General features: G+C 46.8%; 1 pseudogene; it reads left to right on the forward strand.

The window, feature by feature from the left end:
* Positions 1 to 1,790: 1,790 nt before the first annotated feature.
* On the forward strand, positions 1,791 to 6,040 carry LOC111743456 (annotated as a pseudogene).
* The last annotated feature ends 234 nt before the right edge of the window (positions 6,041 to 6,274 follow it).

Consider the following 6,274-nt stretch of genomic DNA (forward strand, 5'->3'; position numbering starts at 1 on the left):
TAGCAGGTGTGGTTCTTTGATGTAATCAGGGCAAATGTATTCTAGAGATTAGCTAGAATCCTGTTTTCTTGACTGAATGCATTCCCAGATAATTGCTAGACAATTGAGAAGAAGGATCATAGAAAATAGTGTCTAAATGAACACAATTCAGTTTACCGTAGCGTACTAAAATTTATTGTTCAGTTTGATTTTCAGTTCACAGGAGCATGAGATTAAAATTCATTTGAAAGCTATCATTTGCCTGGCACTGTTCTTGGTGTGGGGGATCATCAGAAAACATTACAAAAGTTCCCTGCCCTCATGGAACTTATAGTCTAGCAGAAGGAGACAGAAATCCAACATTTACTATAGATCAATGCATTATATTAAAGGGGCTAGAAAAAAAAAAAAAGCAGATCAGACACAGGAGGGTTGGGACTGCTGGGGTCTGGGGGGCAGGTTGCAATGTCACATAGAAAGATCAGTTTGAGCCTCATTCGGAGGCAGTCTGAGCAGAACCGAAGGGAGAGAAGTTCCAGGCGGAGGGAACACTTCACCTGGAGGAGGACAGCTGGAGGGCAAAGGGTCAACACAAAGGCCATCGTGGCTGCTGCAGGCGGGTGCGGGGCGATGGGAGTAAGAGAGGAGGGACCCTTCAGAACGTGGGCTGTTTTCGGTGGGGCGGAGAACCGCCGAAGGCTCTGGGCGACGTGGGCAGACCGGAGTGATGACGGCTCCAGCGGGCGCGTTGACAATGGGCCACGGGGAGCGAAATGGGGCGGCAGGATCGGGTAGGAGAGACGCTGTGCCTGGGACTGCGGAAGTGGCCGGAGGCGGCGAGAGGCGGCTGGATTCTGGACATCTTTTGAAGGAAGAGCCAGGAAGATTGCAGTGAGTTGGAGAAGAGGGTCGTGGATGACTCCAAGATTTTTGGCTGGATTGAACTGAAAAATGCCACTCATCGAGCTCATGTCAGAGTAAACGGTGGCTCTGTGCATCGGCTCTAATGCTCTTCCCAAGCGATGGGACAGATCTCACGGCAAAGGTTTGTTTTCCAAAGGATTCCCTCTGATCAGCTGGGCACCTCAGACAGAACACGCTTTATGAAGTTCTGCCCTAACTTTTTGTTTTCCCACGTTGATTATTTCACGAACTTTTTTTTTTTTTAGAGGTTCTCGATTACATGGGTCAAATCGTGCGAGGTGACGGCGGTGGAAGATTTTTGAATGAGCCGGGATTGCAAGTTTGGTGCCAGGTTTCACATCAAATGTGTTTGGGGGAACAGCATCCCATTAAAACAACATTTTATAGCTTACTTCCATGCGCATATAACTGCGGCTCCACATGCGGGCGATTAACCAGTGATGTATGGACGTTTGTTCCAGCTGGTGCTATAAAAAGGCGCTTTCAGTGAATTATTTTTTAAGATTCGAATTCTTTAGAGTGCTGATTGGGCAGGAACTGTAGGATAAGGAAGGAATATGGAAAGGCTGCCACGTCCTGTTATTAAGCCCAGAGAGAAGGCTCTGTGAAATAGTCCAGATAACCAAAACTTTTCGGAAGAGGTAGAATTTCTAGCCAGAAGGGATTATGTAAATTACGGAGCTCAACCGCCAGTGTCAAACAGTGAGGAAAATGTTGAGCTGGCCGAGCCCAGAGCACGCACTACAACCCGGGCGAATGGCCTGCCCGCTGGCTGGTGTTCGCACCATGCGGTCTGTTTCTCTCCGTTCCATCCCATAAAAACGGACCACTCACCTCCAAGCCCTGTTTGCCCTGTTCTGTGAAGAATCCCGGCTGAAGCCAAATCAATGGCCTCAGCCCCACCCTTCAGGAAACTAAGAAATCGGTCTCTGGTGCAGGTTCTGTCCCCGAGCCCCAAGCTCCTCTATGGCTCCTTGGACCTGGTTCCCTGGAAGCTCAGCCCCCCTGCCCTCTTGCTATCCCACCAGTGTGTCTGGGTCGGCTTAGAGCGCGGGGAAGTGGCAGAGGCCCTGCTACTTGCTTCGGTACGGCCGCTTCTCAGCACGGGGCTGGGGACACAACAGCCACATCCAGCAGATAACCGGCTGTTCAGCGCCTAAGGACTGACCTTACCGGTAACAACTGCCTGCTGGCCCGAACAGCGAAGTGGTGGTGCATCTGGTTTGGCATCCCCTAGGGAGGTTCCCCACGCTTTGCCGCATCAGAAAGGTGCGCCCTGGACTGGGACTCTCAGTGGTACCCAGGGAGCTGGCTTCTGCAGACAAGCCGGTGCCCTCGGTCCCAACCTGCCCTGGCTCACGGGTCGTCTGCCGAGTTCCACACTGTCCTGTCTCTCTCCTCCATGTTGTGGCAGTGCCACCCAAGAGTTCGTCTGAGATGAGTCCTAAGGAAACTATAACTTCTCACGGCAAAAGGAGCACTGGACTGGGAGTCAGGAGAACACAGTTCCGGGAAAGAGGAACAGCGAGCCCTGCCCTGTGGTCTCGGCCTGTCGAGTTGCTGTTCGCCGCAAATGAATCGTTAACGTGAGTGTAGCTCTTTGTAAACGGTGAGACACGAAGTATCGAAACGCCCTGCTGTCTTTCACTTCTGGATCATTCCATCGAAGCGCCAGAATTTTTTTTTCATTTGTTTTCTCGTGCATTCAATATTCAAACTATTTCTTTTCAAATACTGGTGGGAAGCAGAATTCTAAGGTGACCCTGGAAATATCTGCCGGCTGGGGCATAGTCAAGCACGAATCCGGGTGCTCCTGTGAAAGGATTTTGCAGATGCAATTAAGGTTCAAAATCAACCGGCTTTAGGAAAGGGAACTTATTCACGGTGGGCCTGACCTTATCAGGTGAACCTGTAAGGGAGGCTGGGCTCTTCCCGGTGAGAGAGATCCCAGAGGGAGAGGGATTCGGTGTGATGGAAATTCTTTATCACTGGCTCTGGATATGGAGGACATGGAGGTGGCCTCTAGGCACTGACAACCAGAAAGGAAGTGGGGACTTCAGTTCTACGACCTGAAAGAAAAAAATGAGTTCTGCCAAGAACCCGAATGAACACGGAAGCAGATTCCCCCACCCTGGAGTCTCCAGGTGAGAACACAGCCAGCCAACACCTGGATTTCAGTCTCATAGGACCCGGAGCAGAGCACTGAGTCATAGGTATCCTCTCTACAGAACTGTGAGCTAATTAATAAACGGGTATCGTTTAAAGGTACAAAGTCGGTGGAAATATATTACAGAGCAATAGAAAACCAATGCTCTTAATGGCAAGAGTGGTGACATCTGGAATCTCGTATCTTTCCAAAATCAACATAGTGGCTTCTAGGTTGTCAAGTAATAACTCGACCTGAATGAGCCAGGTGAAGGCACTGTGTGGTTTTCCCACAGTGGACACAGACTTAAGCTTCTCTGGCACCAGACTGTCCACCGAGCCCCTCTCGAGACTGACAGGAGGTGCTGGTGGCCGGGCCAGTGTGTTCGAGCATCATCTTTGGTCATGGGCTATCCAAAACCAGGACTAGGCCCCTGACCTTGGACCCTGCGAAATGCCCCGGTCAGCTGGGCATCAGTGCTAGAACAGCAATCAGTAATTTAATGAGCATTCTACCAGTCTGTGCTTTCTTCAGTTTTATGAAGTTCTGACGCTAAGCGCGTGTGTGTGCGTGTGTGTGTGTGTGTGTGTGTGTTTAGGCAAACATTTTCTTCCTTTTCTTCGTAAGCTATTGAGTCATGGTTTTCAAAGTTCACCGTAAAAGAAACTATAGCTTGGACTATCATTATACTACTGCTCTATTTTTATACCCCTTCATACAGTTATTTCTTTTTTTTATGAGTCCAGTACATGAAAGTATCAAAATGAACTTTCTCTAATTCTCTCTCATCATTGCAATCCTCTCGAGTTCTTGCTCTTGTATCTTGCTGTTCTTCACCTGCCCTACTCCCTTTATTGATTTATTAAAATGTTCTTGGAATATTTTTCAACTTGAGAGAGGAAGGAGCCAGTTAAGAGAATGGCGGAGCCATTTAGTTCTTGAAAACGAGGAAATGAAGGCAGTGCGTTTGGAAGTGTTTCAGTCCGTCACATTGAAATTGCTTGGGTGATACTTATACTGCTTGATCCGCCCTCCAGCCGAAATGAATACATACCATGCTGGTCCTCAGTTTCTTCACCTATAAAAAGAAGGAACAGTTGTGCCTACTTCATAGTGGCATTAGGATTACACATATTATTGTGAAAGAGATCAGAATACGCCACCGCCCAAAATTCCAGTTTGGCCTAAGGATCATCTTGAGCTGAAGGCAGCTGAGAATGGACGGATGTAGAGAGAGTTCTCTGCCCTTCCTTTATCTGACTAAAAGCAAGGCATAAAGTGTCCTTTGAGAAGGGTGTCCCCCTCTCCCCCGAGTAGGAGAAAAAGAGAGATCCTTATCATCATAGACAGGAGTGCACACCGAAACGAGTCTGCAGAAACAGCCCTCACTAAAATATCCCTCATCTTTTGTCGATTCCCCATGTACGTCCTACACACTTCCCCACAATTTATCATCTCTCGATGCCCAAGCCCTCCTTCCTTTGTTGAAAGGGCACATAAGCCCCCAAGTCTAACCCCTTACGTGAGTTTCACCGTTTTTTCTATGAACTCTGATACACGTAGCTATTAAAAATTGTGTGCTCTCTCCTGCCAACCTGTCCTTTATTAGTTTAATTCACACACCCCTGGTACCGAACATAAGGAGGTGGAGGAGAAGTTTTTCTTCCTCCGCAACTGATTAAAAAAAAAAAAGACCTTAGCCCCATGTCTGTCAAATGACTAGGTAAATGTTAGTGCTCACCATGATAATTTTTCCATCCATTCCCTCCAGCTTTTCGAAAACATGCCATTCACATTCTGCCTTCTCCACACAGACTCCTCGACCCTGCAATGCCAGCCCTTCAAGCAAGGTCTCCCACCTGTTATTCTAGAAGCATCGGTGCCTCTCTGTTGATTGCATTAATATCGTTTATTCGCATCTATCATCTTGTACTATAAGCTTCTCGAGGACAAGAAGCCTATTTAAAACATGTGTGCATCTCCCGCTGTATCTAACTCAGAAACCGGCACATAAATGCGGAAGCAGGTGGGGGCTTTGTTACCTTACTCCGTTCCAGTGCCTTCTCTCCTTCGGAAACGGAACCAGATTCCTCCTCTGAAATGAATCATTGAGTCGCCCAGTTCATCACTCACCCTTCAGAATTGAAAACGATATTTAATTTAGTTCCTGTTTTTAATGGCGTGTTTTATTGATGGGAACAAACCCTTTCCCTAATATTAAAGACCTTTCACTCTTTGGGCCCACACTTGCCTATGAAATGGTGATAGTTTCCTTTCCCATTATACACATCCCACATCCCACCCGTTTATGTGCAGTTAGGAGCATCTCCTAAATCGTAGCAGTGCTACCTTTGTTTATATTATTTTGTGAAATTCTAACCTCTGTCCACATTAAGTGCCTGTGCCGACTCACATTTCCCAAGGACCTCCTCCAATTACTTAAGTCTAATTCTCCCTTCTCTTGAAATTTTCTAAATTGTATTATTTTCCTGTACTATCCATACTCTCCGAACCATCTAACCTCATATTTGAGAAAATGAAGATGATGATATGTTTCTATTTTTAAATACATCCTAAGTCTTGGAATATTGAACAATGTTTTTAATATTCTAAAGAGCAAAGACATTTTGTGCGGGTGCTTTTTTTTTTTTATTTGGCTCCTAGGCAAAAATACAAGGTCATAAATGCTTTGTTTATTTGAAGGTAAGTTTTAAAACATTGGCCACTGTCGCTAAGACGGTTGGGAGACTCGCTGCCTTCTTTAGGAGCAGCTGGGACCAAGGAGCCGGTGCTGGTTACATCATTGACCATTGGGGACCTCACCGTAATTCTGCCCTCCCCCAGCCCCTACACCAAGTAGGCCACCGTGATCAACCAGGTCACACTCTACAACCACCCAGTGTCCCACTGGGATGATGGGAACATGCCCGGTGTGCCCAACATCCCCAGGACCCACAGAGCCCAAGCTTACAGTGGCTGAAAAAACTGTGACCGGGAGGAGGTCCCCACCTCCGTGGCCCTCAATAAAAATTTGAACAGAGACAAAAAGAGAAAGAAAAAAATTGCTCCTGTTGAAGTTTTTAGATACCTACTCAAAACAAACAAACAAACAAACAAACAAACAAAACACACACACACACACACAAAAGGAAAAAGCATAAGGAAAGAAAATATCTTTTAATATTTGGGAGGACAGAAGATGAAATGATGTCCCTCACCCCCAAA

Source organism: Pteropus vampyrus, unplaced genomic scaffold (assembly GCF_000151845.1).
Source record: "Pteropus vampyrus isolate Shadow unplaced genomic scaffold, Pvam_2.0 Scaffold114, whole genome shotgun sequence".
NCBI classification, from domain to species: domain Eukaryota; kingdom Metazoa; phylum Chordata; class Mammalia; order Chiroptera; family Pteropodidae; genus Pteropus; species Pteropus vampyrus.